At 48.5% G+C, this 26,442-nt stretch overlaps 1 long non-coding RNA gene across 1 annotated transcript; it reads left to right on the forward strand.

Annotated features, from left to right (window-relative positions):
- The first annotated feature begins 17,556 nt into the window (after window positions 1–17,556).
- LOC147596093 (uncharacterized) lies at window positions 17,557–25,833 on the forward strand. The gene is made up of 3 exons (XR_015261613.1): window positions 17,557–17,698; window positions 17,800–17,901; window positions 25,626–25,833. It is a non-coding gene; the product is annotated as an uncharacterized LOC147596093 (long non-coding RNA).
- Window positions 25,834–26,442: the final 609 nt, after the last annotated feature.

Below are 26,442 nucleotides of genomic sequence, written 5' to 3' on the forward strand. Positions count from 1 at the left end.
ATTAAGTGATTCATTTTCTCTACTTGGCCACTCGACTGAGGGCGATACGGGGTATGAAGTTGCCAATCTATACCTAAATGGTGGCTGATTTGTTGCACTATTTTTGAGACAAAATGTGGTCCTCTGTCTGAGGATATGGTTGCTGGAACCCCAAAACGTGGTATTCTCTCTTGTACCAACACTTTAGTTACCTCCCGAGCCTTGGCTGTCCTAGTTGGGAACGCTTCTGGCCAACCTGAAAAGGTATCAGTTAATACCAGCAAATAGCGATACCCCCCTTTTCTTGGAAGTTCTGTAAAATCAACCTGCCATTGTTGTCCAGGCCCATTGCCCTTCCCAATCTGGCCCATTTCTGGTTTGGGAGTATTTTTTGGATTAGTCTGGAGGCAAAGGTCACACTGTTGAGTCACCTGTCTCACTGTGGTATATAAGTTTCTAGCCACGATTTCCCTTATCAAATGTTTATACAGAGCCTCTGTTCCCCAATGCCTTTTTCTATGTTCCTCCCGTTATCAAGTGCCACAGTAAACAAGAGGGAATAATTAGTCTTCCCTGTGGGGTATAAGCCCACCCCTCTTCATTATATGACCCTTCCAAGTCTGTGATAAGTTTCTGATCTTCCTTGGTATATTCTGGCTTACCTTCTAGAGAGATTTGCCTATCAGGAATTAGAGCCCCTTCTATTCTCACCTTCATTTTGGCCGCTTGTTTTGCCTCTCTGTCCGCCAGTTCATTCCCTTTCTCCAAATCGGAGCTCACTCTCTGCTGTGCCTTAATATGCATAATTGCCACTTTCTCAGGGAGCTGGACAGCTTCTAGTAGCTTCAAAATTTCTTCTGCATGTTTGATATTTTTTCCCTGGGAGTTCAATAGTCCTCTTTCTTTCCAGATTGCTCCATGTGCGTGCACAACTCCGAAGGCATATTTTGAGTCCGTGTCAATGTTCACAGTTTTGCCCTGGGCCAACTCCAGGGCTCGGGTTAGGGCAATTATTTCTGCCTTCTGTGCGGAGGTGTTCATGGGCAAAGGCCCTGACTCTATTACCTGCTGGCTGGTAGTGATGGCATATCCCGCGTGTCGATTGCCATTTAAGACATAACTGCTCCCGTCTGTGAACCAGTTTTCCCCATTTTCCATGGGGCTATCCTTCAGGTCTGGGCGGCTTGCATATGTTGCTTCGATGGTTTCCAAACAGTCATGGTGCACTGGTTCTCCTGTGTTCCCACCGAGAAAAGAAGCTGGGTTGACAATGTTAGTGACCACGATTTCCACATCGTCCTGTTCTACTAATACAGCTTGATATCTCAGGAACCTTTGTGGAGAGAGCCAGTGCCCGCCCTTTGCTTCCAGTACTGCTGATACTGTATGAGACACCAAAACAGTCATTTTCTGGCCCAGGGTAAACTTTCGGGCTTCCTGTATGTTCAGTATCACAGCTGCAACCGCCCGTAGGCATCCAGGCCAACCCTTTGCAGTGGCGTCTCACTGCTTAGAGAGATAGGCAACTGCCCGTCGATATGGACCCAGATCTTGTGCTAATATTCCCAGGGCAATACCCTGTTTCTCATGGGAGAAAAGAAGAAACGGCTTACTCACATCTGGGAGTCCTAAGGCCGGGGCCGACATCAACGCCTTTTTCAGTAGCTCAAAGGCTCGTTCGGTCTCTTTGTTCCACTCAAGGTGCTTCTGCTCAGTAGCTGTCAGAGCATACAGTGGTTTAACAAGCAGTCCATAATTATAGATCCACAATCGGCACCACCCGGTCATTCCCAGAAAAGTCCGTAACTCCTTTACTGTCTGAGGTCTCTGAGTCTGGCATATTGCCTCTTTGCGGGCCTGTCCCAAAGTTCTCTGCCCCGCACTAATTTCATAGCCCAAATAATTCACTTTACGTTGCATTACCTGGGCTTTCTTCTTGGAGACACGGTATCCCTGGAGTCCCAAGAAATTCAACAGACTCACCGTCCATGCCATACAGTCTTCCTCTGTTTTCGTGGCAATCAGGATATCATCTACATACTGCAACAATTTTCCTTCCCCAGATGGGGTTTCCCAGGATTCTAAGTCTTTTGCAAGCTGATTCCCAAAAATGGTAGGACTATTTTTAAATCCTTGTGGCAACGCCGTCCAAGTGAGCTGGGTCTTCCGACCACTTTTAGGGTTTTCCCATTCGAACGCAAACAATTTTTGACTGGCTTCATGGAGAGGGAGGCAAAAGAAAGCATCCTTCAAATCTAAAACAGTAAACCAAATTAGTTCAGGTGTCAACACAGTCAGCAGGGTATATGGATTGGCCACTACTGGGTAGAGGTCCTCAGTTATCTTATTCACCGCCCGTAAGTCTTGGACCACCCTATATGACCCATCGGGTTTCCGAACAGGTAATATAGGGGTATTGAATTCTGACTCACACTCCTTTAATAGTCCTAACTGTAGAAATTTTTCTATCACCGGCCGGATTCCTTCTCTGTCTTCCTTCTTTAGGGGATATTGTTTAATTCTTACCGGTCGTCGGCCTTCCTTAACCTTAACTTCAACAGGTGGAGCACTTTTCGCCCTTCCAGGTACATCAGTAGCCCATACCCCCGGGTACACTTGGTTTAGGATTTCCTCATTAATTTTTCCTTCTGAGGGGAGACTGGTTAAGGTGAGACTCAATATCTGAATATATTGCTGATCTTTTACCTCCAGAGTAATTTCTCCTTTTTCAATATAATTTTTGCTCCCAATTGTTCCAATAGATCTCTCCCCAAAAGTGCTTTCGGGGAGTTGGGCATATATAAAAATTTGTGGATACCCCATTGTTTTCCCAATTTGTATTTTAGAGGCTTACAAAAATATGCCTTTTCACTTTGGCCAGTCGCTCCTTTTACCATGACATAATCATTTCCCAGGGGCATCAAAGCTTGATTCAGAACCGAATATGTTGCCCCTGTATCTACTAAGAATTCTACTTGTTGTTGTTTTTCCCCTAGCTTAATTATAACCAGTGGATCCGCTAGGGTAGACTCCCCAGGTTCCCGTCAGTCTTCTATCACATTAGCTATCCTCACATTCGCCGGGATCCTCCGGCCTTCTTTCTTGTTCCTTGGGCATTCCTTTTTCCAGTGGCCAAAGCCCTTGCACATTGCACACTGATCCTTTTCCAACCCCAACCGAGGCTGATTTCGCCTACCTCTCCACTCCCCATCTCCCCGAACGACAGCCACCAACCTTCTTTGTCCCTGCCGATACCCTTCTTCTCTATTACTGAACACTCTCCAAGCCTCATCCAGCAAGATCTCTAAATTCCTGCTTTCCGCAGGACGCAACTTTTGAAGCTTTCGTCTTATGTCCCCCGTAGACTGACCCAGGAACAGAGCAGAGAAACTAGTTGCTGTATCCCTACCTCAGACCCCGGGTCCAGCGGCGTGCTACGACGCATCACATCCCTCAGTCGATCCGGGAATTCAGATGGAGACTCGGAAGGACCTTGTTTAATTGCATATAAGGCTGACCAATTTATAGTCTTAGGGATTGCCCGTTCCATCCCCTTCGAAATCCACTCCTGATATTCCTGCAATCTTTCCATATGTACTGACCTGTTTACCTCCCATTTCGGGTCCTGGAGGGGGAAGTGTTCCTTAACATCTCCCCCGGTAACTTTATAATAATCCTCGGCTAGATTTCCTGCCGTTTTTAAAATCAACTGCTTCTCCGTTTCAGTCATGTATTCTAATAGCAGCTGTATGTCTTTCCAGTCCGGATTATGTTGTTTTACAATGAACTGGAAATGTTTAGCCACACTTACCGGATCGCTTCTGTAATCTTTAGCAATTTTTCTCCACTCTCCCAAGTCAGCGGTGGAGAAGGGTACTTTAATTAACATTGTTCCGCCATCCGGCCCCACCGCCTCCCGGAGGGGTGCTTGTAAGATTGTCGGAGCAGATTTCTGTCTGGTACGGGAAGATACAGGGCTATCAGGGGGATTCGATGTCCCTTCCGAGTCTGCGTCCTGGTCCTGTGATCGGGGGGGGAGGTTTAAACAAATCACTTAAATCTTGTTCTGGAACCTGGCGTACTTTATCTGCTTTCGTACACCTCTGCCCAATGCTGCATGATGAACAGCACCTTTTTAACCTGCCCCCACCCCCCTTGTTCTCCCGTTCGAGTGCGAGTACCATAGGGTCCTGCGGGGATATCATCCCACAGTCCCTTTGCCACTCTGGGTGATTTCGTAGGGTAAAAAACATATCTGCATACGACACCTCGTCCCATTTCCCTTCTCTTCTAAGAAACAACATAAGCTGCAACACAGTATTGTAATCCAACGTTCCATTGAACGGCCACTTGACTTCACCCTCTAACTTATACAATGGCCACCACTGATTGCAATATTTAATAAGAGTCTTTTTACTTTCCGTACCTCCACCCCCGGCAATATCTTTCCAGTGGGCGAGTATGCAGCCCAGGGGGCTTTTCCTTAATATTCCCCCTTGAGTGTTGCCCATTTTATATTTCCTCTGTGAGAGGGTCTCAAGGAATGATTCAAATTTAGACTAACTATTTCACTCCTCCACACCACACTTACAATCAATCACTCAACCACACTCTCTTAACCATACAGCACAGGGATCCCTCATTCATACCAGCCTTTTAAAGCAGCTGCAAAACGGTTGCAAGAACAAACTCACCTACTGATGTTAAACTATCTCCAAATCCGGGTTAAAGAGGCACGCTTACCCTTCTCCTGCTTCTCATGTACCGATCATCAGCAGGTCCATCCTGGCTCCCAGCAATGGGATGCAGCGGTTACCTCGGACTCGCTCGATCTACCCCCAAGATCGCTAGCGGCCGCTCTATCGGTCAGCGAGTCCCCTTTGATGCTCCAAACTAACCTGGGTACCCAACCAACGGGGACTATGCTGCACGCCAGACGTCTCTGCGCGATTTACCAGCTGCCCCAGCCACGCGTACGACTTACAGGCCCCTACCATTAAACATACCGTTTGGTCCGCGGCTTCAGGAGGTCGTTGTCTGCTCCTGCGGTGAGCGGCTGGCAGCGGAGGCTCCTCCGAGGAAAGTGCTCGGGGCGCACCTAGGGGCGTCCGCTCCGCAGTCGATCCCGCAGCCAAGCAGAGATCCTCCTGGCTGGCTCGCCAAACTGACGTGCGGAAAACGGACTCCACAATCTGTAAGATTGTAAAGTAGGTATGTTTATTCAGCGCTGGGCAGCACAGGGGGGTAGTCCCACCAAAACCGTGCGCGCCTTACGTGGCAACTCACGTTGGGGGTGGGGGGCACTGGGCAAGTTGGGGAACACAGGCAGCGCCCCCAGGATCCCGAGACAGAGGGGTCATGGGGAGGCAGCGCCAAAAAGGGGGGCGTCGAACAGGGACACAAAACAAGAGTGCAGGGCACGCAACGGGCAAAACACAGGGGAAAAAAAACTCACAAGGGAGGAAAACCTCACACGGTGGGGGGGTGTTTTAGTGAAAAGCATTTGCAAGTGATACAGGGAATTAACGGTCTGCTAAATATTGCTTGATTTAGAAGACTGACTGTCTGCATACTGCTTGATTTAGGAGACTAACTGTCTGCTAGACAATGCCTAACAATCCTCTTTGCCTTGAAACTCACTTAAGCTTATCAGGGACTGGTACTTGTCAAGAAACTGGTATTCAGTCAAGGACTAATATGTCAAGCAAAGGACATGATAACAGGAGTCGTTCAGAAACTGCTGAAATCCCCAAGTGAAAGGAGAGCATGGGTGAATGACTGAAGTTCATCTAGAGGAAGATCAGACCCCTGAAGAAGTAAACGACCACCAGAGACAGATCTGAAATGCTAACGCAAGTGGTTTTTTAATAACCCCGCCTCGCTTATGCACATGTATGTCTGTATTGTGCAATCCTAGGAATGTGTGTACCTGCACCGGATACATTTTTGGTAAAATGTGCTGTCAGTGTGCGTGCTTTTGGAGAAGCAATCCCCCACGCACCCGGTGCCAAATAAACATGCCTGCTTTATAACTCTCTCCGAGTTGTAGAGTTTGATCCACGCGTCAGGAGGGCTGAGAAACACAGAGCGGGACAGTGGGGACGGATACGAGGGAGAGACGGACACGCAAGGACAAGGGGTACGTGCGGGAAGAAAGGTGCGTAAGGATGACCTATAGCAGGGAGTCCACGCAGGACAATCCACAGCACGTAACTCACCCGGCATAACCTGCACGAGATGACCCACACCGGCCAATGGACCCACACTGCGTAATCCCCAGCGAGAACCCCTCCGTCTCCCACTGGGTCACACCAACTATCCCCAAATTGAGTGGCTTTTTTTTTTTTCCTTGTCCAGAATATTTTTTTTCCCATGGCCAGACTATGCTCCAGACCACACCTCATTTGATTTTTCCTGTGTCTGAATATTTAGTTAAAAGACTACAGAAGGAAAATCACCACATTCTTAACATTCACTCTAAAATCCATGCGGCAAGTCCCTTAGGAAAAATGCAGTCACGTATCGCAGACGTACCTTGTACTTGCAGACCGCTGCGGCTCCTTTCCATCCATCTCGTACTTTCACGGCCAAGGAAAGGGCGACCACGGTGAAACGCTGGCAGCAGACATTCAGCAGAGAGAGGGAAAAACCCCTTAGTTTGAAGCTAGGCAGGAATCTAACTCTTCCTTTTGGGGCGAGGTTTCTCAGGACTAAAACCACGTGAAGGACAGAGTATCTTGCAGCACCTTTGGTACAGCTGCTGATACCGGCCTTTAAAGCTTTTGCATTTTTCAGACACCCAGGCCTTTTTTTGACTCATTGGCAGCTTTAGTTTCACTCGAACCGCTGTCCTACATACAGGCAGGGGACAGACACAGATGCCTACATACATTTTCTCAACCCTAAGTACAGCCGAGATCTCCTCACCCTCTATGTGCCAAGTTGAATATTTGTTTGTTAAGGAGCACAGCAACACTTCTGTCCTCGTGAACTGCCTCCGAGCAGAGGAGGGCTCTGGGATTTCCTGGACGCCAGTGCTCCCGCTTTCACTGTCAGCTCCGCACGGCCACCCACCGGAAAAAAGGCCTCAAAATAACGAACGTCAGACGATTGCTGCCACACCAAAAGTGCCAGCACTGAAAGCTCGTGCTGCTCCTCGCCGGCCCTTGCCAGCGCCTCTACAGGCCCACAAACGTTATCCAGCCTAGAGACTGCATAAAAGGCAGACCGCCCCAGGCTGCAACACTCTTGCCCAGCGTACACTGACCAGTAACGTCTCCCCCTTCACCTTCCCGAGAGAGACTGTTCCCAGGGAGCCCTCTTCCTCCCATCAATTTACTACACCCTCCCTGCAGTTTTCAGCCTTGTTCCCTCCTCGGCTGTGGTCCCTCAACTTAGCTCTCAAATGGCCAGAAATCAGATTCCATCCTCAAAAGAACAACCCCATGCTAACTAAGATGGCGCTTCCTCGCCCAGCTCCTCATCACCATCTGCAAAAAAAAAAAACCCAAAAATAAAACCTACCAAACAGCACCGCCCTTCAACATCACACCACTTACCACCAATCTCTTCTATGGCACTCTCCTCCTCAAAAGCGCCGCAGTGCTCTGCTCACCGGCTCCACTCATTGCCAAGAAGTCCGACGCCGCAACTGCCGCTCGTGGTGCTTCAGATGCTGAGAGACGCAAAGCTCAACTTACTTTTTCTGGGGTGTAGGTAGAAAAAAAATAGGTGTCATACCAAGCTAACTAGAAAAGTATGTCATTACATGCAATGACAACATTATCAAAAACCACCTGCTTTAGCTTCCTACAAGAAAACAAATGCTCCAGGCTTCATTTCTAGCAAGACCATGCATGCTATCTAACTTCTACCACAGCTACGTTCTGGACAGGGCTGAATGACAAATGTAGCAGAACGTGGTGGCTCGCACACGTGGCCGACAGAGGCACGGAGCTCCTGGCACTGCGTCCTGGTGTCTGCTCTGTCAGGGAGGGCTCAGATGGACCAGCCACTCCTTGCTGGAGGCACCTGCCTGTGATTCACTCCTCAGTCCCCTCCAGCAGCCATGCCCAGGCGGCCCCCTTTACAGCTGGAGGCCCCTCATACAGCAGGGCCAGGGCCAGGGCCAGGCCCACCCTCAGCCTCACTGGACCCATGTGGGGCTGCCCCACCTCCAGCCCCAGCTGGAGCCCATCAGGAGCAGGGGCCCTTGCCAAAGCCCCACAGCACATCACCCCCTTCCCTGTGCCTGTCCTCAGCCATCAGCTCTGCACCCAGGGGCTGCAAACACATCCAGGGGCACAGAGGAGGTCACAGACAGTGAGATACAGAACAGAAAAAAAAAACCAGTGACAGTACGCAAGACAAAGAGATAGAGAAAGAAAGATAAGAAAAGAAAGAGAGAGATAGAAAGGCAGAGGCACAGGGCAGGCATGCAGAGGCGCAAAGAAAAGCAGGCCAGAAAACAGGCTGGAGAAATTAGTTGGGGGGAGAAGACGGATGCAGATCAGGACAAAGAGATGGAAAAGGCAAAAACAGCAATGGGCCGCAGGACAGAGACAGAGGACAAACAAAGGAAGGAAAGGGAGCAGAACAAAAGTGCAGGGATACAAAACAAAAGGAAGCGGTAGAACAAGAGATTTAAAGGGAGAGAGAAAGGGGGAAGAGCATACAAGAACAGACAGAAGAGGAGAGGTAGAAGGAAACAATAACAACAACAACAAATCACAGCAGCTTGGGAAAGGTAGGGGTCACGGGAGCGGCAGGGAAGGACAGGGACGCACAAGAGAGGAGGCAGAGCCCCAGGGGCCGGGGACTCACCACAGCTCTCACTCCCGGCACTGCTGGGAGAATCTGACAGGTCAGATGCTGCTTTCTGCTTCTCTCCTCTTCTGTAACTCCGACCACTTGGCTGTCCTCCACCTAAGAGAATACGTGGGTGTCTTACAGCTCTTAGACAAAAAGCTTCCTAGACACGTAGCCACCCACCCACGCTCGCTCGCGCGCTATGTGGCCGTACCGTGCTTCAGGTTCCACGTACAGACTGTGCAGTGCGCACTGGCGGTCTGGCCTGCTGAAGAGTACAAAGAGGGATCCTTCCTCACCCGGAGAGGCAGGCTAGGCTCTCTCTGGCCTGCAGCGGGAGGCAGCTGCTGGCTGGCTGGCCTTTGGTTTCTTCTTCTTCTTTACCTTTCTGTGGCCTCTCCAGCTTCAGCTGCAGCAGCTCCTCTCCACAGGCAGTAAGCGCTCTGTTACATGACATAAATGTTGAAAATTAAATATCAGTATGAGGTGATTCTTGCTAACTGTAGAACTGTAGTCACATAGGTTAAGTTTTATACGAAATCTATTTGTCCTTAGAGGGAGTGGGACCCTAGAGATCTTATAATACGCATTTGTTAGAAGCTAGCCTAGCATATCTTTAATACAATGGTAAGTCCCAAACACCCCCAAACACCACCTGCAGAAATAGGCCCTGAGCCATCACTTTGGAGCCAGGAAAATCAAGGAGCATCGCGACCTGTTCTCAAGACCAGATATGGAGATTTCAAGGAGGAGTTTGACCAGCGAATTTGAGGAGGGGGCGTTTTGATGACCACCAAGACCACCAAAACACCCTCGACTCAAAAGACTGGGCATGCGCGAGTGGGTAGGGAAATGATGTAATGGTTTCTCAGAAAATTTATGTTTATGCATATTATTTCTTGGAATTTAATGAATATGTATAATTAATGTGTATTTAACCCGTGCTGTTGATCAAATGGGTGCGCACGCTAGGTGGAGCGATCCCCCGTGCGCCCAGCGCTGCAATAAAGAAGTGCCTGCTTCTTAACTTCTCGTTGCTGTTAAGGAGTTTTATTCCGGATTTCGGTAACACCTCCCCTTAGCTCTTTGAGGTTTTTTGGTATTTCTCCGGGCACTCTCGCAACCCCTGCCCTCCTGTCTCATGCCCTCACTCCCCCCTCCACCCCTGCTCTGCCTCCCCGTATTTGACCCTGCCCCCCGTAACCCCTCTGCCTGCAGACCCTGGGGTGATGCCTGCCCCCCACCACCCCCAAACTGAAACCTCCCACCTGCTTCCCTGCACCTCACTCCATCTCAGTTGTTTTAATTGATAATTTGCAATTGTTTTCAGTTTTATCACTTCTCTTTCTGGGCATTTATTGTTCTCTCCTTTCCTCACAAGGGGTATTGGTGGTGGTTTGTTTCTTCTTAATTGTTAAACTGTTTTCATCTCAACCCGCGAGTTTCCTCACTTTCACCCTTCTCATTCTCTCCCCCTCCCACGGGGACGCTTTTTGGTACAGAGGCCACAAATGTCACTGCCCAGGCTGCGCGGGGGGAAGGGGCAGCCGTGCCCCGGGAAGGGGTGACCGGCTGCGGACGGCGCGAACGGGAGGGAGGAACCGGCCGTGGCTCGTCCGGCTGAACACCCAGGACCGGAGCGGTGGGGGGCTGCTGCCACCTGGTGACGGAAAGCGGGAACTGCAGCTCGGGAGTCGCGCATGCGCAGTGCTCTGCCCTTCTCCCGGCAGGCACTGTGTTCGGCCTTCGGACTGCGCATGCGGCCGGGAGCAGCATGGCGGTGTGCGGCCGGCGGGTCCCGGCGGCGGTGACGGGTGAGTACCGAGGGCACCCGTGAGGTGAGCGAGCCCCTTTCGTGGCTGCAGCGCTGTCTCCTGCCCGCCCGGGGAGCCTCAAGCCGCCCGCTCGGAGCCGAGCCGGGCGAGGGCAGCCCCGGGGAGTGACCCGAGAGCAGAGAGAAGGGAAGAGGGGCAGGAGGGGGCCCCCCCTCCCGGGCGGAGACGCCGGGCACCTCCCCAGCTCGCCAGAGCTCCCCCCGAGCCTCCCCCGGCCCCGTGCAGCTGCCCGCCGCTCCGGCGCGTCCCCTGAAGCCTGTCCCGTAGCACCGGGCCACGGCCTGCCCTGAAGGCTGCGAGGGGGGACCTCAGTGTATCTGGAGAATCCCCTGCGGCAGCAGGCGCTCCGGCCAGGGGCCGCGTGCGGTAATAACGGTCGCTGCTTCTTCTTTCCCTCTCCCAGAGGCCGTGGCTGTCCGTTCCTCCCCTGGGAACGCTGTTGACTGCACTCGCCTCAGGCTTGTGTGGGCTGTCTCTGCCCGGCCGCGCTCTCCTGGCGGTGCGGGAGCGAAAATGAACGGATGGAGCTGTTACCGAAATCCGGAATAAAACTCCTTAACAGCAACGAGAAGTTAAGAAGCAGGCACTTCTTTATTGCAGCGCTGGGCGCACGGGGGATCGCTCCACCTAGCGTGCGCACCCATTTGATCAACAGCACGGGTTAAATACACATTAATTATACATATTCATTAAATTCCAAGAAATAATATGCATAAACATAAATTTTCTGAGAAACCATTACATCATTTCCCTACCCACTCACGCATGCCCAGTCTTTTGAGTCGAGGGTCTTTTGGTGGTCTTGGTGGTCGTTAAAACGCCCCCTCCTCGAATTCGCTGGTCAAACTCCTCCTTGAAATCTCCATATCTGGTCTTGAGAACAGGTCGCGGTGCTGCTTGATTTTCCTGGCTCCAAAGTGATGGCTCAGGGCCTATTTCTGCAGGTGGTGTTTGGGGGTGTTTGGGACTTACCATTGTATTAAAGATATGCTAGGCTAGCTTCTAACAAATGCGTATTATAAGATCTCTAGGGTCCCACTCCCTCTAAGGACAAACAGATTTCGTATAAAACTTAACCTATGTGACTACAGTTCTACAGTTAGCAAGAATCACCTCATACTGATATTTAATTTTCAACATTTATGTCATGTAACATTTCCCCCCTTTGAGACTTATTTAATTTTTTTCAATAAGTCTCATTTACTTATAACTAATCTCCATAATCAGTAAACCAAAAAGTATTATTAGCATTACTACTAAAATTCCTTTGATAGATTTCATTATTTTGATATGATTTTGTCTAATTCATTAAAAATGAGAGACTGTTAACTTTAAATGACATATTTCTTTAGAAATCCATTGTTTCTGTTTTGGAGGCTGTGCTTCTTGACTCTCAAATAATGAATCCAAGAATCAATATCTTCAAATTTAGGGGCTGTATATATTGCTAGAAGCACCTGATATGGTTCTTTCCATTTTTATTGAAGAGTTTCTGATTCCCAAATTTTCAGGTACACGTAATCTCCTGGTTAAAAATGATGAACCGGGGAATCTAAAGAAAGAGGCTCTGTGGCAGTTCCATATCCATATCAGAGTTCTTCCAAGGGATATCAAATACAATTCCATTTCATTATCCCCAGTAGCAGTCACATTTTGAACAAGGGTTAGAGTCTGATAAGATTTTCCATACATTAACATATGGACTAATTTTAGTCCTAGATCTGGATTGAATCTTGATTCTCGGAAGTGCTTAAGGAAGAGCATGAGGCCATTTTAAAGATATTTTCTGACAAATTTTACTTGTCTATTAGATTGTGGCCTTCAAGGAGTGTGTAAATTCAATTTGATTCCCAGAATTTTCCTCAATATTTGAATAATTTCAGACACAAAATGAGGACCTCTATTTGATTATATTCTTTTGGGGATTCCAAACCATGATATTATTTCTTTTAACATATTTTTAGCCACTTCTCTTGCCTATTGGTGCGACAGGAAAAGAAAATCTTTTGGCCATATTTACTAATACCAATAGATATCTATATCCATTTTGTTGTGGCAATTCTGAAAAATCAATCTGCCAATAATTTTCAGGCAAGTTTCCCATATATATGGTTCCTGGGGGTGGTTATTTAATATTTCTCGGGTTATTCTTTAAACAAGTTTCACACTTTTTGTTACTGATTTTATTAGCTTTATCATCCTAACACTAATCACCTGTCTTCTTAAATCACTGATCATTGCCTCTGTTTCCCAATGAATTTTTCTATGCTTTTAGCTTTGATTGTGGTGAGACCACAACTTGATTTTTAGGACTAATGATCATTTTTCATATTTATTTGAATTGATTTAGCTAATTCCAAATCAACCTTACTGTAATTTGGGGTTTGTTGTTCAAATTTCACTTCTTTAACTAGTATTATTGTCATGATGCCTTTTTCTGCTCTCTTCTTTGCCTTTTTATTGACTAATTTATTTCCAATATTCACTGGGAAATTCCCAAATTGGTGGGCTTTGCAGTGCATTATTGCAACTTCTTTGGGTTTCTGCACCACTTGGAGCAATTGCAGAATTTCTTCTTGGTGTTTCATGGATGTTCCTTGTGCTGTCAGCATTCCTCTTTCTTTCCATGTGGCTCCATGGGCATGTACTACTCCAAAAGCATACTTTAAATCAGTCCGTATATTCACTTTTTATGTTCTGTCCATTTTAGGGCTTTTATGAGGGCTAGTTATCAATTCCGCCTTTTGTGCTGAGGTGTTCACTGAGAGCGGCTTTGCATCAATAACAGAGTTTGTTATTGTTATTGCATATCCAGCCAATCTTCTTCCATTTCTCACGAGGCTGCTTCCATCAGTACATATCTCGAATTCTGGGTCAGGTATGTTCACTCTTCTGTTACTTCTGCTGGAATAAACTTGTTTGATGGTCTGTAGACAGTCATGACTTAGAACTTCTTCTTCTATTGAACTTAAAAAGATGGCAGGATTTATTGTTGTAGTTGTTTTTGATTTGACATCATCTTGTTCCAACAGGACAATGTGATGTTTGAGCATCCTGCTTGGGGATAACCAGTGTCCTCCTTTCTGTTCCAGAACAGAAAGTACCATATGCGGTACATAAGCTGTTCTTGGGTGTCCCGTTGTCAGCTTACAAGCTTCTTAAGTCAGGAGGACAGTTGCTGCTACAGCCCATAGACAACCTGGTCATCCTTAGCTAACATTGTCCAATTGTTTGGAGAAATAACCAACCGGTCTTCTTCATTCTCCATTTTTCTGAGAAAGCATTCTTCTGAGGGCCAAATGTTGTCTTTCATGAACAAACGGTTCAAAGAGTTTGGTTAAATCGGGCAACCCTAGAGCAGGAGTGAACATCAGAGCTACCTTTACATTCTGGAATGCCTTTCGAGCTTCAGGTTCTCACACAAGGGGTCCCTCCTTCAATTCCTTTAATCCACAGGTGACACCAGCCAGCCATTCCCAGAAATGTTTGCAGCTCCTTAGCTCCTTTTGGCTCCGGCATTTGGCAAATTGCCTCTTTTCTCTCATTTCCCAGTTGTCTTTGTCCCTGTGTGATTTCAAATCCCAAATACATGACAGTCTCTTTTCCAATCTGTGCTTTCTTCTTGGAAAATCTGTTATCACTTTGGCCCAAGAAATTTAGCAGGTTAGTAGTCAAGTTGAAATATTCTTCTCTGGTTTCTGTGGCTATTAAAATATCATCTACATATTGCAACACCAGTCTTTCAGGATAAATTATTTTGCATGTTTCTAATTCCTTAGCCAATTGATTTCCAAAGATCATTGGGCTATTTTTAAATCCTTGAGGTAGCACTGCCCAGGTGAGCTGAGTCTTCTGACCAGTTGTGGGATTTTGCAGTTCAAAGGCAAAATATGCCTGACTATTTTTGTCAAGAAGAATACAGAAAAAGGCATCCTATAAGTTCAATACAGTGAACCACTTGTGATTTTCTTTTAAAGCTGTCAACAAGGATACAGGTTTGCCACTAAGGGGTGAATATCTTGAACTATTAAATTTATTGCTATTAAAATCTTGTACTAACCTATATTCCTCACTTTCTGGCTTTTTCACAGGTAAAATGGGAGTATTGAATTCTGATTCACATTCGACTAATAGTCGATATTTTTTTAAAAAATTTTCAATCATTTTCTCAAGGCCTCTTCTAGCTTCTAATTTTAAAGGGTACTGTTTTTGTCTTACCGGTTTGGTGCTCTCCTTTAGAAAAATCTTTACCAGTTCTGCTGCTTTTGAATGTCCGGGAACTTCGCCAGCCCACACCAAAGGGTTACTGCATTGTCCACTTCTTGAGGGATTTCATATGGCTCTGAAGTTGTCTGCAACATAAAAATTCTTGCCTCTCTGGCTTTTGATTAGGGTATATTTAATTGAATGTCACAGTTTTAAAAATTAATTTGTGCTTTCAATTTGCTCAATAAATCTCTCCCCAATAAGGCAACAGGACACTCTGGTATATATAAAAATTGGCCAGTTCCCCATTTTTACCCACCTTAAAGTTAAGGATTGAATGAAAAAATTATTTTCAGCTTTCCCTGTGGCACCAATTTTGTCTACATGCTTTTTACTCAATTTTCTTCTACCAGTACTTAAAATGAATAGCTCCAGTATCAAAATAGAAAATCCATGATTTGGGTCCCCAGCTGGATTGTAACCAGGGGTTCTGCTGGGGAATTCTCCCCCAGTCCTCTTTGCACCTCTGACAAAGGCATCTGCTGTGCTGCCAGTTTTTTGTTTCTTTTTCAGAATAAGGACACGCATTTTTCCAGTGCCACCATGCTTCACACTTTGCACACTGATATTCCCAATCTCTCTCCTACTGCAGTTATTTTATCCATTCCTCTACCACACCCCGACCTCATCCCCGGTTTGTTCCCCTACTGCTTGTCGAAGTGGTAGGGGGGGCAAGGCTTGAGCCGCTCCTTGTTCTATCTGGTCTTGTCAGCTTCCAGTTCTCCCTGCAATAGGACTGAAACCCTCATAATTCAACTGTCCCACTCTACAGCTCCCACCAGGGGTTCGGTGTTCTGGCCCCTTTTTCTACTGTTTCATTTGTTAAACCTGCATCAACACTTCCAGACCACACATAAAGATAATACAGAAATTTAACACATGAATTCTATGTTTTCCTCTTCAGTTCCACATTTTAAACATCACTTTCTATACTACAAGCCAGGATCTTTTCAACCTTTTTCCTTTTTTTTTTTTTTTTTTTTGTTTTTTTTTTTTTATGCCAAAACCATCGGATCCTTGGGGACGTATCTGCAATCTTTCTGCCACTTGGGATGATTTCCCAAAGTAAAGAACAAATCAACATCGGGGACCACATCTCACTTTCCTTCCCTTCTACAAGATAACATCAACTGTAAAATATTGTATCAATTTTTTTTTTTTCTAGTTACTGGGTCTCCCCTTATATCCTCCCAATGTTTAAGAACACATCCCAGTGGAGACTTCATTAATATTTCCCCTACCATTGAGGTAGACATAGAAGATATGTGTTTTCCCATATTTTACAAAGGAGTTTTTGGTACCAAAAAGACAGTAACACTGTTCTACAAACAAAGTCAATCCCGTCACCAAGAAAAGTTTAAAACCCCAAATGCAATACTGTATATCATTCAAGTCCCTACACTGCAACACATGCATACAGACTTAAAAACAAAACAAAACAAAACAAAACGCACTGAAGCAACAATTACCAGCTTGTAAATCACTTCTAAAACACCCTGGGGCCCCTTTCCAAGCTATGTACAAATCTTACCAATACTCCCCATACTCTTACTCTTAAACAATTTAGATTAAATGCCAAATACCAGATAAATGCAAATGACAATTGTCCCAAATACAAAAACCAAACAAATGCAAATGACAATTGTCCCAAATACACAAATGTCCAACCCAGCAATAGCTTTCGCTTATGACTTACGGGCAGACGCCTAGGCTTCCAAACCAAACGGGTACCCTCTAAGCCCCAACCCTGCGAAGCTTTCGCCGCGCCTTACGGGCAGGCTATCCAGAGCAGACAGATTTCAAAGAAGAAGTGCCTTACCCTTTTCTCCAGGGAACGTTGCGAGGAGCTTTGTGAGTCGAGAGCGATGGGTCTCCCCGAGAATACCTCGGTGCCGGCTGGAGTTCGATCAACACTCGATCTCGTTCAGTCTCACTCGCAAGGTCCCATCTGGGTCGCCAAAACTGTTACCGAAATCCGGAATAAAACTCCTTAACAGCAACGAGAAGTTAAGAAGCAGGCACTTCTTTATTGCAGCGCTGGGCGCACGGGGGATCGCTCCACCTAGCGTGCGCACCCATTTGATCAACAGCACGGGTTAAATACACATTAATTATACATATTCATTAAATTCCAAGAAATAATATGCATAAACATAAATTTTCTGAGAAACCATTACATCATTTCCCTACCCACTCGCGCATGCCCAGTCTTTTGAGTCGAGGGTCTTTTGGAGGTCTTGGTGGTTGTCAAAACGCCCCCTCCTCAAATTCGCTGGTCAAACTCCTCCTTGAAATCTCCATATATGGTCTTGAGAACAGGTCGCGATGCTCCTTGATTTTCCTGGCTCCAAAGTGATGGCTCAGGGCCTATTTCTGCAGGTGGTGTTTGGGACTTACCGTTGTATTAAAGATATGCTAGGCTAGCTTCTAACAAATGCGTATTATAAGATCTCTAGGGTCCCACTCCCTCTAAGGACAAATAGATTTCGTATAAAACTTAACCTATGTGACTACAGTTCTACAGTTAGCAAGAATCACCTCATACTGATATTTAATTTTCAACATTTATGTCATGTAACAGAGCGCTTACTGCCTGTGGAGAGGAGCTGCTGCAGCTGAAGCTGGAGAGGCCACAGAAAGGTAAAGAAGAAGAAGAAACCAAAGGCCAGCCAGCCAGCAGCTGCCTCCCGCTGCAGGCCAGAGAGAGCCTAGCCTGCCTCTCCGGGTGAGGAAGGATCCCTCTTTGTACTCTTCAGCAGGCCAGACCGCCAGTGCGCACTGCACAGTCTGTACGTGGAACCTGAAGCACGGTACGGCCACATAGCGCGCGAGCGAGCGAGCGTGGGTGGGTGGCTACGTGTCTAGGAAGCTTTTTGTCTAAGAGCTGTAAGACACCCACGTATTCTCTTAGGTGGAGGACAGCCAAGTGGTCGGAGTTACAGAAGAGGAGAGAAGCAGAAAGCAGCATCTGACCTGTCAGATTCTCCCAGCAGTGCCGGGAGTGAGAGCTGTGGTGAGTCCCCGGCCCCTGGGGCTCTGCCTCCTCTCTTGTGCGTCCCTGTCCTTCCCTGCCGCTCCCGTGACCCCTACCTTTCCCAAGCTGCTGTGATTTGTTGTTGTTGTTATTGTTTCCTTCTACCTCTCCTCTTCTGTCTGTTCTTGTATGCTCTTCCCCCTTTCTCTCTCCCTTTAAATCTCTTGTTCTACCGCTTCCTTTTGTTTTGTATCCCTGCACTTTTGTTCTGCTCCCTTTCCTTCCTTTGTTTGTCCTCTGTCTCTGTCCTGCGGCCCATTGCTGTTTTTGCCTTTTCCATCTCTTTGTCCTGATCTGCATCCGTCTTCTCCCCCCAACTAATTTCTCCAGCCTGTTTTCTGGCCTGCTTTTCTTTGCGCCTCTGCATGCCTGCCCTGTGCCTCTGCCTTTCTATCTCTCTCTTTCTTTTCTTATCTTTCTTTCTCTATCTCTTTGTCTTGCGTACTGTCACTGGTTTTTTTTTTCTGTTCTGTATCTCACTGTCTGTGACGTCCTCTGTGCCCCTGGATGTGTTTGCAGCCCCTGGGTGCAGAGCTGATGGCTGAGGACAGGCACAGGGAAGGGGGTGATGTGCTGTGGGGCTTTGGCAAGGGCCCCTGCTCCTGATGGGCTCCAGCTGGGGCTGGAGGTGGGGCAGCCCCACATGGGTCCAGTGAGGCTGAGGGTGGGCCTGGCCCTGGCCCTGGCCCTGCTGTATGAGGGGCCTCCAGCTGTAAAGGGGGCCGCCTGGGCATGGCTGCTGGAGGGGACTGAGGAGTGAATCACAGGCAGGTGCCTCCAGCAAGGAGTGGCTGGTCCATCTGAGCCCTCCCTGACAGAGCAGACACCAGGACGCAGTGCCAGGAGCTCCGTGCCTCTGTCGGCCACGTGTGCGAGCCACCACGTTCTGCTACATTTGTCATTCAGCCCTGTCCAGAACGTAGCTGTGGTAGAAGTTAGATAGCATGCATGGTCTTGCTAGAAATGAAGCCTGGAGCATTTGTTTTCTTGTAGGAAGCTAAAGCAGGTGGTTTTTGATAATGTTGTCATTGCATGTAATGACATACTTTTCTAGTTAGCTTGGTATGACACCTATTTTTTTTCTACCTACACCCCAGAAAAAGTAAGTTGAGCTTTGCGTCTCTCAGCATCTGAAGCACCACGAGCGGCAGTTGCGGCGTCGGACTTCTTGGCAATGAGTGGAGCCGGTGAGCAGAGCACTGCGGCGCTTTTGAGGAGGAGAGTGCCATAGAAGAGATTGGTGGTAAGTGGTGTGATGTTGAAGGGCGGTGCTGTTTGGTAGGTTTTATTTTTGGGTTTTTTTTTTTTGCAGATGGTGATGAGGAGCTGGGCGAGGAAGCGCCATCTTAGTTAGCATGGGGTTGTTCTTTTGAGGATGGAATCTGATTTCTGGCCATTTGAGAGCTAAGTTGAGGGACCACAGCCGAGGAGGGAACAAGGCTGAAAACTGCAGGGAGGGTGTAGTAAATTGATGGGAGGAAGAGGGCTCCCTGGGAACAGTCTCTCTCGGGAAGGTGAAGGGGGAGACGTTACTGGTCAGTGTACGCTGGGCAAGAGTGTTGCAGCCTGGGGCGGTCTGCCTTTTATGCAGTCTCTAGGCTGGATAATGTTTGTGGGCCTGTAGAGGCACTGGCAAGGGCCGGCGAGGAGCAGCACGAGCTTTCAGTGCTGGCACTTTTGGTGTGGCAGCAATCGTCTGACGTCCGTTATTTTGAGGCCTTTTTTCCGGTGGGTGGCCCTGCGGAGTTGACAGTGAAAGCGGGAGCACTGGCGTCCAGGAAATCCCAGAGCCCTCCTCTGCTCGGAGGCAGTTCACGAGGACAGAAGTGTTGCTGTGCTCCTTAACAAACAAATATTCAACTTGGCACATAGAGGGTGAGGAGATCTCGGCTGTACTTAGGGTTGAGAAAATGTATGTAGGCATCTGTGTCTGTCCCCTGCCTGTATGTAGGACAGCGGTTCGAGTGAAACTAAAGCTGCCAATGAGTCAAAAAAAGGCCCGGGTGTCTGAAAAATGCAAAAGCTTTAAAGGCCAGTATCAGCAGCTGTACCAAAGGTGCTGCAAGATACTCTGTCCTTCACGTGGTTTTAGTCCTGAGAAACCTCGCCCCAAAAGGAAGAGTTAGATTCCTGCCTAGCTTCAAACTAAGGGGTTTTTCCCTCTCTCTGCTGAATGTCTGCTGCCAGCGTTTCACCGTGGTCGCCCTTTCCTTGGCCGTGAAAGTACGAGATGGATGGAAAGGAGCCGCAGCGGTCTGCAAGTACAAGGTACGTCTGCGATGCGTGACTGCATTTTTCCTAAGGGACTTGCCGCATGGATTTTAGAGTGAATGTTAAGAATGTGGTGATTTTCCTTCTGTAGTCTTTTAACTAAATATTCAGACACAGGAAAAATCAAATGAGGTGTGGTCTGGAGCATAGTCTGGCCATGGGAAAAAAAATATTCTGGACAAGGAAAAAAAAAAAAGCCACTCAATTTGGGGATAGTTGGTGTGACCCAGTGGGAGACGGAGGGGTTCTCGCTGGGGATTACGCAGTGTGGGTCCATTGGCCGGTGTGGGTCATCTCGTGCAGGTTATGCCGGGTGAGTTACGTGCTGTGGATTGTCCTGCGTGGACTCCCTGCTATAGGTCATCCTTACGCACCTTTCTTCCCGCACGTACCCCTTGTCCTTGCGTGTCCGTCTCTCCCTCGTATCCGTCCCCACTGTCCCGCTCTGTGTTTCTCAGCCCTCCTGACGCGTGGATCAAACTCTACAACTCGGAGAGAGTTATAAAGCAGGCATGTTTATTTGGCACCGGGTGCGTGGGGGATTGCTTCTCCAAAAGCACGCACACTGACAGCACATTTTACCAAAAATGTATCCGGTGCAGGTACACACATTCCTAGGATTGCACAATACAGACATACATGTGCATAAGCGAGGCGGGGTTATTAAAAAACCACTTGCGTTAGCATTTCAGATCTGTCTCTGGTGGTCGTTTACTTCTTCAGGGGTCTGATCTTCCTCTAGATGAACTTCAGTCATTCACCCATGCTCTCCTTTCACTTGGGGATTTCAGCAGTTTCTGAACGACTCCTGTTATCATGTCCTTTGCTTGACATATTAGTCCTTGACTGAATACCAGTTTCTTGACAAGTACCAGTCCCTGATAAGCTTAAGTGAGTTTCAAGGCAAAGAGGATTGTTAGGCATTGTCTAGCAGACAGTTAGTCTCCTAAATCAAGCAGTATGCAGACAGTCAGTCTTCTAAATCAAGCAATATTTAGCAGACCGTTAATTCCCTGTATCACTTGCAAATGCTTTTCACTAAAACACCCCCCCACCGTGTGAGGTTTTCCTCCCTTGTGAGTTTTTTTTCCCCTGTGTTTTGCCCGTTGCGTGCCCTGCACTCTTGTTTTGTGTCCCTGTTCGACGCCCCCCTTTTTGGCGCTGCCTCCCCATGACCCCTCTGCCTCAGGATCCTCGGGTTGCTGCCTGTGTTCCCCAACTTACCCAGTGCCCCCCACCCCCAACTTTTATGGAGATTGTTTCCATTCTAAAATGAAAACACTCTAAATGTTTTCATTAGAAACTTACAAGTGTGTTCATTTGTATCAGTTGCATGTCTCGGGTTTTCTTTTGCTGTATTTTTTTTTTTTGTTCCGCTTTTCCTTACCAGTGGTGGTTGTTTTTTTCCTTAATATTAAACTGTTTTTATCTCAAGACCCAAGAGTTGTCACGTTGACCTTTCTGAGTCTCTCCCCATCCCACAGGGTCGGGGGCAGTGAGCGAGCACCGTTGCTGGCTGGGGTTAAACCGCGGCACAAGGTCAGCTGCAAGCCCTGCCTGGCTGATGCTTTAGGCTGTCGATGTCATTCCTAGTGTCTTGACAGTTTGTCTTTGTTCTTTGTCATTGCTTTTTAGTGCCTTTTCCTCTGCTGTTTTGGGCAGCGGTGGTTGTGGAGCCGCTCCAGGTAGCCACTCTCTCAAGGGCAAGGGGGTGGCAAAGCCGCAAGCTGGTGCGCAGTCCGGTCGGACGAAGGCAGCCACCTGTCACTGTGGATCGGTATTCCGGAAGACGTAACTGAAGGCCGTCTGACCGGCAGCTGCCTGTGCTGCGTGCAAGAGACAGCCTGCCTCTCTGGGTGAGGAAGATCCCGTTTTGAAGGCCGCAGCAGGCTAGATCGCCAAAGAGCGCCGCAGGGTCTGTACACATAATTTAAAAAGGGGGCACGGTCAAGTACTGGGTGAGCGAGGCTGCGTTTCTAGGGAGCTTTGTCTCCTAAGAGCTGTAACGCATCCTCCTCTTTTCTTAGGTTGGGGACAGTCAAGCAACTGGAGTGACAGAAGAGGAAGGGAAGAGCAGAGAAAGAAGGGTCTGAACTGGCAAACTCTCCCTGGAGCGCCGAGAGCTGCGGTGAGTCCCGGGCCCTCGGGGCCCCTTCTCCCCTCCTCTCCATCCCAGGGCCTCCTTGGCCCTCCCCCAGCTGCCTCTCTTTCCCTTTTTCTTTCTCACGCTGCTGTGATTTTCTTGGCTTCCCTGTATCTCTCTTCTTGTTCTATTTTTTTTTTGTTTTCTCAGTCTTTCTCTTTCCCCTTCTCTCTCTTCTTGTACAGCACCCTTTCTTTTTCTATCTGGGCTCTTGTTCTCCCCTCTCCTCTTCCTTTTTTCCACCCTCTGGCTTTGTCCTGCAGCCCATCGCTGTTTTTTCCTTTTATTTCCCTTTGTGCCATTCTGCATCCTTCTCTTTTTTTCTTTGCAGTTTCTCTGGTCTGTTTTCTGGCATTTGTTTCCTCCCTGTGCCTGTACGTGCTGCTCTGAGTCCCTGCCTTCCTGTCTCTCTCCTCCCTTCCCTTTCTTGCTTTATCCCTTTGTCTTGCTTGGTGTTGCTGTTTTTCTTCCATTCTGCCTCTCACTCCGTCCTGTTCATCTCTTGCTGTCTCTGGGCCTTCATGCTGTTCCCTGGCCCTTTTTATTAAGTTGATGTGCCTTTGTAGCTCTTTTGAGATCTATCTTTATCTCTCCAACCCCTGTGGCTCTCACAAGTGCATGCTCTCTCTCTTTCAATGCTTTTTTGTTCTGTCTGTCTTGCTCCCTGTCTTGTCGTTTCTTGCTATATCCCTTTCATAGAATCATAGAATCATAGAATCACATGGTTGGATGGGACCTATAAGATCATCTAGTCCAACCGTCTTCCCACTACCATTGCTGCCACAGCTACTAAACCATATCCTGTAGCTTCTCATCAAGCCGCCTCTTGAACACTGCCAGGGACGGAGACTCCACCACCTCCCTGGGCAGGCCGTTCCAGTGCCTTACCACTCTTTGAGAGAAAAAGTTTTTCCTCAAGTCCAATCTAAACCTCCTCTGGTACAACTTGTGGCCATTTCCTCGGGTCCTGCTTGTTGCCTGGAAGAAGAGGCCAAACCCCTGTTCATCACAACCTGCCTTCAGGAAGCTATAGAGTGCAATGAGGTCCCGATCCTTGCTCATATTCATGTTCTTCTCTGTCCGGCTGTCTATCCAAGGTTTTTTTCCCACCTGCATCTCCGTCTGGCTGCTGCCATTTTTTTTCTCTGCCTTCTCCCTTGTCCCTCTTTCTGTCTCTTTTCCTTGGTCAGTGTTTCCCCCCCGGCCATTTTGTCCCAATCTCACTCCTATTCCTATTTATTTTCCTCTTTTTGTCCTTTTCCTCTGCTTCCTTCCACTTTATTGTCTGTTTGTTTCTTTCTCTGTCCCGTTTGCTCTCCTGTCTTTTCTAACTGTGCTCCCCTGTACAGCTGGGTGTCTCTTCTTTCCTTTCTCTTTCCCTCACTGTTTTTTTCCTTTTCTGGTATCTCTCTCCCACTGCCTATCACAGTTGATTTTTCCTCCAGAGCTGTCCTGCTCTCTGTCCTTTTATTCACTCTCTGTCATTCTGTGCTGCTCCCCATGGTTGTTTTCTAATTTCTCCGTCTCGGTCCTGCAGGCCATTGCTTGTATTCATGTTCTTCTCTGTCCTCCTGACAATCTAAGGTTGATGGTTTTTTCCCGTCTCCATCCTGCTGCTGCTGTTTCTTTTCTCTGCCATCTCCCTGTCCCTCTTTCTGTCTCTTTTCCTTGGTCAGTTTTTTTTTTTTCCCTTTTTTGTCCAGATCTCACTCCTATTTTTTCCTGGTTTTGTCCTGTTGCCCTGCTTCCTCCTACTTTATTTTCTGTTTTTCTCTCTGTGTCCCGTTTGCTCTCCTGTCTTTTCTAACTGTATTCCCCTGTTCAGCTGGGTGTCTCTTCTTTCCTTTCTCTTTCCCTCACTGTTTTTTTCCTTTTCTGGTATCTCTCTCCCACTGCCTATCACAGTTGATTTTTCCTCCAGAGCTGTCCTGCTCTCCGTCCTTTTATTCTCTCTCTGTCATTCTGTGCTGCTCCCCGTGGTTGTTTTTTAATTTCTCCGTCTCGGTCCTGCAGGCCATCGCTATTTTGTTTTGCTTCCGTTCCCGTGCCCTGCTTTCTGTCTTTGTTTCTCTTTGCCTTTGTTCAGCCTCCCAGCATTTTTTCCTTTCCCATTCTGTCCTGCTCCCTATCCCTCTTGCTGTCCCAAATCTGGGTTTGTTTACCCAGTGCGCAGTACGCCAGGCTTACGCACGGAGCAGAGGTATTTACTTCTGTAATTTCTGCACAGCGATGGGTACTGTGGGCTAAACCCACAAAGCTAGCCCACCTGCTTGTAATGCTCAGTTTAAATTCTACATTCTCTGTCTTGCAGCTGCACGCTATTTGATTGTTTCCCCTCCATCTCTCTCTGCCTGCGGCTCCCTATCTGTCTGGTAAGCCGTCACTGTTATTTTTTTGTTTCTCCATGTCATTCTGTCTAGCTTCTCAGTCCCCGTTTTTTAATTCTTCCCTCTTCCCTGTATGCCAGTCGTGTTCCTATTATTTCACATTGTGTTCTGCCTGGTCCTCTGACCGTATTTATCCATTGCTCCCTCTCTGCCCTGTGGCCTGTCGCACTTGCCCATTTAATTTCTGCCTCTCTCTCTGTCCAGCTCCCAGTCTCTGGTTTTCCATTTCCTCCCTCTCTGCCCTCTAGCGTGTCGCTTTTCTCCTTTATCCAGCTTGCCGTCTCTGGCTCCCCGATGCACCTGATTTTCCATTCTGCCCCTGTTCTTTCTGTATGCATTGCTACACTGTTTTTTTTTTTTTCCCAGCTCTCTCTTTTTTTCAGGCTCCTTGACCCTATTTCTTAATTCTTCCCTCTCTGCCCTCTAAGCATGCAGCTGTATGATTTGTTTTGTGTTGTCCCCTTGCTGTCACCTCTTCTGTCCAACCTTTGATGTCCTGGCGTCCTGTCCCTGTTGTTTCACTGTTGTTTCATTCCTCCCTCTCTGCCCTGTTCTTGTTATGGCTTTAGCTTTCTCCATCTCTCTCGGTCTGGCTTCCTGCACCTAGTTGTCTTTACCTCCCTGTCGTACTGCCCAGCTCAGGTTTTTCCTGCATCTCCATCCTGCTCCCCATCCTTCTTTGCTGGTCTCTGTCCCGCTCCCTCTCCCTCTTTCTGCTGCCTCTCTTCCTCTCTCCACTGCTTCTTTGCCCACCTCTGTCAGGCTCCCTGTCCTTCTCTGTCCTCATCCTTCTCTCGCTATCCTGTTTCCTGCCTCGTGCTTTCTCGCTACGCCCCTCTGTCTTGCAAGCTGCCTCTCTTCTCTTCTCTTGTGGTGTTCCGTGCCCTGCTCTTTGTTTTTAGCAGCCTCCAAGTCTGCCCAGCAGCCCGGCGCTCCAGGACGCAGCCAACCCACCGTACGTTCCCTGCCGAACCAACGAGCGTGGCTCCTGGAATGACTTGGCAGTCGTTCCAGTGACACGGAGAGGGGATCGGAGGCTGCAAGCTCCAGAGCAGACTTGCTGCTCGGACTTATGTGCGTGACTGAATAAACACTCGCTGTCTCCTTTGACTTCATGGCTGCGTTTCTGCTCCCTTTGCCCGGGGCCATGGGAGGTGAGGAGCCCAGGGGAGGTGATGCAGTGTGGGGGTCAGGCGATGGCCCCCAGTTCCTGCCGGGCTCCAGCTGTGGGCCGGGGCTGGAGGAGCCCCAGGTGCGGGCAGTGAGGGTGATGGAGACGGCCCCTCCCTGTAAAGGGGTGGGTGCTGCTGGAGGGGCTGGTGCTGCCCTGCCCCGCCCCGGGTGGCCGTGGAGGGGCCAGTGCGAGCCACGGGGGGCGTGGAGCGGTCCCGAGCGCCGCCGGGCTGCGGCTGCGCCTGCAGCGATGGAGAAGGTGAGCGGGGCCGGGCGATGGACCGGCGGGTCTCGGAAAAAGCCCCGAGGAGCGCAGCGGCCGGGCTGGCGCGGTCTGTGTGCGGGTACAGGAAGTGGCGGGGGCGCGGCCGTGCTGCGGCGTGCTGCAGTCAGCGGTGGGGGCTGCCAGCGTCCGCGCTGGGGGTTGCGAGGCTCTGCAGTGGCGCTCGGTGCAGGGGTAACGGTGTGCCCCACAGGAACGGCTGCTTTGTGCGGCATGCTGGGAACTGTAGTCCTGGGGTACAGGGCTTGCGGTTGGCCGTTATG

The sequence above is a fragment of the Chlamydotis macqueenii genome, unplaced genomic scaffold, assembly GCF_036417535.1.
Source record: "Chlamydotis macqueenii isolate bChlMac1 unplaced genomic scaffold, bChlMac1.mat HAP1_SCAFFOLD_181, whole genome shotgun sequence".
Lineage (NCBI taxonomy): Eukaryota > Metazoa > Chordata > Aves > Otidiformes > Otididae > Chlamydotis > Chlamydotis macqueenii.